The sequence below is a fragment of the Alligator sinensis genome, unplaced genomic scaffold, assembly GCF_000455745.1.
Source record: "Alligator sinensis unplaced genomic scaffold, ASM45574v1 scaffold250_1, whole genome shotgun sequence".
NCBI classification, from domain to species: Eukaryota; Metazoa; Chordata; order Crocodylia; family Alligatoridae; genus Alligator; species Alligator sinensis.
Genome location: NW_005841888.1, coordinates 364,012 through 372,397, shown reverse-complemented (window position 1 = coordinate 372,397; position 8,386 = coordinate 364,012). Strand labels below are relative to the sequence as shown.

The window sequence follows — 8,386 nt, the reverse complement described above, 5'->3', positions numbered from 1 at the left end:
GCACGCACGCACGCACATATGTCTTGGGGAATTCTATGTAATTTCCTAAAGTATCCTTTAACTGCCAGTATATTTATAGTGACCCTTAACTATGTTTTTCATCAAAGATCAGTAATGTTTTGCTTGACATAGTGGGGTGATCTTCTGGTCCTTATAATACTTAATAATTTCTTATGAAATGTATTGAGCTTTTTAGCATGTGCTGGCTAAATATAGAAAGAAACGTCTATTCTGGCTCTTTGAGTCTTATAACAAAGACTAGATATTCTAGCTGTTTGAGCCATTACTTTGAATGCATTCATTTACTTTTAGAAGCCTGTATGAAGCCATAATCACTTGAAATCAATGGAACTATACTATGAGAATGCCTTACTGCTACTCCTGGAGTGGAATATGGAAGACTGGAGAGGCCAAGGACCTGGCTCCTTGTTTTTGACTATTGAATTACTTAGTAATCTCAAACAATCTATTTTTTCTCTAGCAGAAAATTTATCTCTACACAGTTTTGATAGGCTTGTGAGCATTATTTCCTTTGAAAAGTGTCATTCATTCCTGCTCTGCTTATTTTTGTATTTATTCCAGTAATACATGATGTAGAATCTGATGCTTGTTTCTTTGGTTAAAAAAAAAAAAAAAAAAAAGCATTGCTTATATTTTCCTTTGACATTCTTTCAGGGTCCATCCATTCAGTTGAATTGAATTTCCTCTTGTGGAGTGCTTTTTCCAACAGGAAGTTCTACAACCTTATTTCACTGCTATCTCTAGTAAGTTTCTTCCCATTAATGTCTTTCAACCCAAACTGTTACATGGAATGCATTATAAAAATTAAGCTTATAATTCTTCCAAATTCTTTTTTAAAATGGTATTTATGGTTACTTTCCATAAAAAGATTGATCTCTTCTGAATGTAAACCAAATCTCCAACCAAATCAAAATCATGCTGTTTCTTTTTACGTATCTTATTATCCTTAAATTTATAAGATGCAGACCTGTCTGAGGAAACAATAGGCTTGATACCCAAACAGCTCCTTTGCCTTGTACAGAAACAAGGGCCATATTATGATGTCAGTTTTGTATGGGCATAACTGGACAAATTCCACCTGGAGCTTAGTGCAAAATCTGACTGAATGTGTGACTATTATTGGAGCTGACCTATAATTACTGCAAAGATATTTTAAATCTATGTATTCTAAGATGAATAGAACAGGACCTGATTTGAATTTCAAAATTGAAATATCATCTTTTTTCATGCGGAGAGGAGGCTTTTCAAACAAATGCACAGTCACAGCAAGATAACATTGATCTTAGTCCATCCTGTTCAGTGTCATCAACAGTTGTTGGTACCAGAAGTTTTAGAGGAGAGTGTAAAAAGCATGACAGTGAGCAGTCCCACCCCAAGCTAATTTAAAGCTCAAATATTCTTCACAGTCTTTAGGTTCCAAAGAATATTTTTTCCCATTCCAATCAAATACCTTTTAACTAGCATTAGAACCCCGAATATATTTCAGCCACATGTTGACTCCCTATCTTGCCTTTTTATTCCTTTAATGAGTTTAGTGAAAGGGCTTATTTCCTCATTTCTCAAGATTCACATAAAAAGAGCCCAAGATCTAGTTAGTTGACAAACAAGGCTCATTTTCCCTTTAATAATATTATGAGACGCAGACTGGTCCTTTATCTTGCATACAGCTCATCCTCAATTGTCTAAGCAATTTGATTCCATTTCCAGCATTGTTCATGTGAAACAAGCATTGCTTCAGTTTCCAGTCCATCACTGATAGATTAGAATGGAGTAAACTATTCATTTGACTCCCATATATTTATTTGGGTTTTTCCCCTCAAAATAATAATAATAAAAAATCCTGCATGACAGAGCTAGTTAAGCAAATATTGTTGTCTTTCTCTGCACATATTTTCTGTCACAGACTAATTGTATAACTTCTTTTTTGGAACCAAGTGTATTAAAAAACAAAGCAAAAAAACAACAACACCCCCCGCCCCCCGAGGAGTACTAGTACATGCTTTACAAGCAACAACGTAATATTTGGGCACTCTTGAGGGAAGTAGAAGAATAGAACAATCATGTTTCTTCTCTTGGCTGTTAGTTTGAACTATGACTGAGCTGGTAGTGATTTAAAACTGTGACCAAATGTGATGATTTTCCTGTGGCTTGCAAATAATAAATGGGTAGTTTCAATCTAGGCCCTATAGAACATTGGTCAGATTTAAAGGCTCTTTCATGTACCTTCTTTTTGTGAATGCCAGTTCTAATGCATGCCTATGATTCTGTGCACACTTGTAAAAAACCAATCTCAAATGTCCACACAGAAAGCTCTCCACATAAATTGATGTTCTGCTTGTTGGCTGTCTCAGCAAACATGACAAAGACTGACTGAACACAGGGATTAATAAATATCTCTGCCTTAGAGAGAGACATTCTGAAAAATCAAGATTATGGTTTGCAACACCTTGGTATGGGGTTGCATGGATGTGGGAATTGCCACTGTGTGCACTTCTGATGAATAAAGAGGAATTCTGTTCCCATTGCAATTAATTTAGAATCATAGACTCATAGAAAATTAGGGTTGAAAGAGACCTCATGAGGTCATTTAGTCCAACCCCTGCTCAAAGCAGGACCAGCCTCAACTAGATCATTCTGGCCAGAGCTTTGTTGAAACGAGCCTTAAAACCCTCCAAGGATGGAAATTCCACCACCTCTCTAGGTAACCAGTTCCAGTGCTTCACCACCTTCCCAGTGAAAGTTTTTCTTCGTATCCAACCTAAACTTCCCCTTGCTGCAACCTGAGACCATTGCTCCTTGTTCTGTCATCTCTCACGACTGAGAACAGTTTAGGTCCATCCTCTTTGTAACCACTCTTCAGGTAGTTGAAGGCTGCTATCAAATCCCTACTCAGTCTTCTCTTCTGCAGAGTAAATAAGCCCAGTTTGCTCAGCTTCTCTTCAGAAGTCATGTGCCCCAGCCCCCTCACCATTTTTGTGGCCCTTGCCTTGGATTCTTTCCACTTTGAATACATACCCATTGGATCTTCTGTGTATCACCTACTGCAGGCAAGAATCCAATTACCGATGATATCAGGACTCTAAGGATTATTTTACACTTCTGGACGCTTTTTTTTACACTTCTGGACATCATACAGCAAAACGTCACTGCCATAGGGAGGACATTTATATGAAGTTTATATTTGCAAACTTCAAAAAAGAGGATAGACATCAAAATGTAAGATTCCAGGCTAAATTCTGGCTATGCTGCTCAATCATTTAAACAATAAAGTTAGAAATTCAAGTTAGAATTTTTTGTGCAGCACCAAGTAAAAGGAGGCCCCAAATCTGATTTAGGAGCAAGTATTATCAACTATAGCTATTTCTACTACTGGTACAAAAGCTACCTGAGTTTGTGGGAGTTCTATACTTTTCCATGCACTCAGTGCTGGCTCTGCACTTCAAGAAGGAGAAGTTTTCAAGGCAGAAGTGAGGCAAATAAATCTCTGACTTTTGCATGTCCTCTATGAAATGAGCATTGCAGCCAGAGTGATTTTTTGCAGAGTCTGTGGTAGCAGTAGCAGCTGCAGAGCAATTCCAAGGCAGCTTTATGGCTTGGATGTGAAGGGAGAGGATGATTCCACCCCTCAAGATTTGTGGTTTGTCCACAAACTTATGTGGGGTGTTCATGGAGACCAGGATTTTGCCTTGGTTTTTGGAATAAATTATATTCTGTTTCTTTAACATGACCTGCAAGATTGGACAGATGGAGAAACAGGGCAGTATTCTCCAAATGGTGGCTCATGATGATTATGTTCTCTTTAGTAAGCCATTATACTCTAACATAGACAATAAAAAGATGAAGAACTGCTGCATGTTATGTTACACAGTCTCAGGAGTGCAGTTTAGTTCAGGTTTCACTTATGCCCTGAAATGAAGATAGGCTTTAGTTTGTGGTTATGCTGTACATTTACTGATTTTCTTATATCTATGTAATTATAAATTATTTTTGTTTAGGATATAGAGTTTTTCATGGTTGTATTGTCTTTTTTTCACAAGGCTAATGCCATAAGCACAATAAAAACTCAACTGCATACTATGATAATAGGGTCAGCTATCAGTTTGCAGAGTAAACAAGTCTATTTGCTGTCCGCATTATCATGAAAAACTATTCAAATGTAAATCTTATGATAGCTTCAGAGTGGCTAATCCAAGTGAGAAACTTCATTTAAGGTATCTTGTTAGTCATGATTGCTGGGAATGTCACTGTATTATATTCTGTTATTGGAAGACCCCAGGATTCCATTCATTCATTCTACAAAATGATATCTGCGCGTGACCTTATCTGTATGATGCCACTAACGAGCTTGCACATAATGGCTTTTCTGCATCAGCCTTGCGGGAGCTCGGGCAATGACTTATCGTAGCTGGATCTAAATGTCTTTCCTTGTCTCTTGTTTTGTCTCTTGTTCGTATTTCCCCTGCCACTCTCCAGCAATAGTGTGAAGACAGTTGGCTTTGGCTGCTTTTCATGTACCATTTTGCACAGTTTAACTATGATCCAATCGCTTAAAAAAAAAAGAGGCATGTGCCATCCTGACATTTGTTCTGGAAAATGATCAAAGCTCAAAAAAGCATGAATAGGACTTTCTGGAAAAGAATAAACTCAATAAAAGGATTTGTGATGTTGTAACTTGTTCCCTTAAGTAGGAAGAATTATATTATGTACTGAATAAGTCTTCCAAATCTACTTTCTGAACAGGCATGAATAAGCACTTCCCAAGTTACCAGCAGTACTGGCTGAGACTGTCTCACTTTGTGCAAACCCAGTAGCCTACCCCTGCTATGGAGCTGTCAAGAACAAGAGTGGACCTATAAGTATGAATGTAAGGAGCTTGCTCATAATAGAGATCAGTAGAATACAATGCTTTCAGAATTATATATAAGATGCATCCTTTGTTCTGGTTGTTACTATGCACAGGGAGAGGGGAGAGAGAAGGACAACTTTCTTTTAGTACCTTTTAAAAATCTGTAAAATGTCCAGATACAAGGGAGATAAATATAGTATATATCACAATGAATCACATACTTGCATAAAATCTAGGCTAATTTAACTATAGCAGATTAGAACAAGAAAGCTTATCTAAAAATCCTATCAAAGTAATCTTAACCAACTAAACAAGACCCCAACTCCAAGTGAAGTCAATGAGAATGTTGTCATTTGGAGCAAGATCACGATGAAAGTTAAAGTTTCCTTGGTCCCAAGGCTTTACGGAGTTGAAAATAGGTCTTTTTTTATATATTCCCTAACACTACTTTTGAAGTGGCCAGCTGTTTGCTACAATAATTTTTAGAAAATAGATAACAGTGCTTGAATGTGTTGGAGGTTATGGTTTGTCTCTACCTGACTTCTTTGCCCCATGTTAAAAATTTGAATGGCCTTTGCTAGAAGCATCAAAACTAAGCAGCTCAACTTTCTGATGGGTATTTGGGAGTGGATATAACAGGTCAAGGTCAAATTTGAAAGTAGCAAAGATGCTATGCCTGTTTGAGAAGTAGCTTAAGCTTTTGGGAACAACTCTTCTGATAAGATTTTTATTCAATAATGAGAAACCTTTTTTGTGAGATTTCTCACATTTGAAATGGTAGAAATGTCTCAATAACAATTGATCTGTAGAAACTTCCACCATCTGGGCAATAATTTTGCAACAACAGTTGGTCCTGAAGGACCAGTCCTGCTTTGGCTTTGAACCAAAAATTTGAGCCCTAGATTCAAACATTGCAAATAAGCAGGCAAAGCAGTATTTTACTTAATATAACATTAAGAAAAGAAGTTCCCAGTAGCTCATTTGAACAATTTGATAAGTCAGAGCACTGATGCATAGAACTGAGGTTGGTAACTTCCAGCTATATTTCAGCTATATACCTGCCGTGCAAGCTACAGAATTGTAACTGAAGTCGTCTGCAAGTAAGCTGAGACTCGGGATAAAACTTGAGATCAGTAATTCCATTTTGTTTCTGCTATGATTGTTCTAAATTCTTGATCAGAACTGTGGAGAGGAATCTTTCCAGCCCATAAAATAGGACAATAAACATTTTATAACCATCCATGAATTATTACAACTGTGTGCACTGCCTGTATGGTTTAGCTGAATTCTGCTCTCAGACAGAAGTTTGGAGTAACTCCATTGAAATCAATGAAAGATTTGCAACTGATGTAGATGAAAGCAGAATTTGGTCTACAAAATTAGTTGTCTTACCAATTAAAAAAAAATTCTTAATGTACCTGTTTATTAAAAGAGGAGAGGAAGGGAAAAACAGTAGTTTTGACAGTGACCTTAAATGTCAAGGAACTAAAATGTCAAGGAAGTGTGTGCATGCATTTTAACTTTAAATTCTCTGACTTTTGGAGATTGAATAACAATTATTATTTTATGGGTCAAATTCTGTTTTCGTTTAAACAAGTAAAGTTCTGAATGACTAATTTGTCACAGAAGTTGGAGTGATGTGGTAGTTGTGACAGTCTGGGAAATGTACAGACATGTTGTAGTTGTCTATGTAGTTGAGAGAGATGCGGCAACTGTGTAGTTGAGAGATGTTCATAGATTCATAGATGGAGGGTTAGAAGGGACCTAAGTAGATCATCAAGTCTGACCCCCTGCCCTGGGCGGACTTGATGTTGGACAAGCCTTCCAGAACAAATTGCTCAGACCTGAAGAAAGGTGTGCTGTGCTAGAACGAAGGCTTGCTTGTCCAACATCTCTCCCAACTGTACTGTTGGTCCAATAAAATATATCATAAAAAAGAAGCAAGCAAGCAAGTCAACAAAAAATCCTTTGCCTGTCATGATTTCTTTTATAACATTTGTAAGATTTACATTGGTGAATTTAGAAATATAATTTAGTTAGAGTATACTGCCTTTAAGTGAATGGCCTCTGGACTGAAGAATGTCTGTGCATTTTTCTGGTTATGTTGGAGTGATGATGTAGCCCTGATGGTCCGGGAATTATGTGAGGGGCCAGGATATGTTTTGGTGATATCTTTTATTGGACCAACTGCATAGTTGAGATTAATGTTACACAAACTTTTGAATGCAAGATGCTCTTCATCAGGTCTAAAGAAAGAAGCAGGCATAGCAATGAATAAAAAGGGGGGTAGGGCTATGAAATTTGAGGAGGGAGAAATTCACAAGGATAGCAGACATACAATTAGCAGAGGAAAAGATGCTTGATTAATGGGAGATCAAGACCCATCAAAAGAGGAGGGTCATTGTCACCTGTAGTGTGAAAGAAGAATTTCAGGAATCAGGTAGATTACAGAGTGCCATAAAGTCAGTATCAATGCTCAGTCCTTGGTTCTTATTCTCCAGCCAAGCTATGAATTTTTATTTCCAAACTTGGTCAGGCCGCAGTTGGAGTACTGTGTCCAGGTCTGGGCGCTGCACTTCAGGAGGGATGTGGCTAGCATTGAGAGGGTCCAGAGGAGGGCCACCTGCATGATCAGGGGGCAGCAGGGCAGGCCCTATGAGGGGAAGCCATGGAACCTGAACCTGTTCAGCCTCCGCAAGAGAAGGCTGAGAGGGGATCTGGCGGCCATCTATAAATTGGCCAAGGGGGACCAGCAGGCAATGGGAGAGTCCCTGTTCCCCTGAGCACTACTGGGAATAATGAGGAATAACGGGCATAAGTTGACGGAGAGTAGATTCAGGCTAGATATCGGGAGGCGTTACTTCACAGTCAGGGTGGCTAGGAGCTGGAACCAACTTCCAAGGGAAGTGGTGCTGGCTCCTACCCTGGGGGCTTCAAAAGGAGGCTAGATAATCACCTAGCCGGGGTCGTTTGACCCCAGTGCTCTTTCCTGGCCAGGGCAGGGGGTCGGACTTGATGATCTGCTCAGATCCCTTCCGACCCTACCAACTATGAAACTTGCCTTTTACAAGTGTTCGGCAGACTTCCCTTGAACATAAGGATTGTGAGGTCAGAAAGCTCATGGCTGCTCTGTGAAAAACGTGATTTGGTTGACGTTTGTGTGTCTGTTTTGCGAGGGTTCGTTCTGGCGCCTAGCTGCCGCCCGGTGTCACCGGCCCAAGGACCGTGCGGGCGTTGGGTGCGTTTGTTCAGGCCTCTCGCACGTTGGGATGGGCCCTGCAGGATCCCTGGAGTCGGGGGGCCCATCTCTTGGTGGCGGGCGCTGGTCACCATAGCGGTGCGGACAGGTCCGAGCATCTCCGCCGTCACCCCCGTGTGGAGTTGCGGCAGGGTCAGCGCGGCGGTGTCTGCACCCCTCGCTTCCCAGCTAACTTGGGGGCTGCAAGGGAGAAAGAAACGCGGGAGGGAAAGCCCTGTCTCTGCCTCTCAGCACCAGGCCTGGAGCTCGCCAGCCCGTGG

At 39.9% G+C, this 8,386-nt stretch overlaps 1 protein-coding gene across 1 annotated transcript in view; it reads left to right on the top strand.

The window, feature by feature from the left end:
* Nucleotides 1-718: 718 nt before the first annotated feature.
* The window catches only part of GLDN (gliomedin), a 50,425-nt gene continuing 42,757 nt past the window's right edge, over nucleotides 719-8,386 (top strand). Inside the window, exon 1 of the mRNA XM_025197020.1 lies at nucleotides 719-764. The gene's annotated coding sequence lies outside the window, so the exon portion shown is untranslated. The remainder of the gene's footprint in view (nucleotides 765-8,386) is intronic.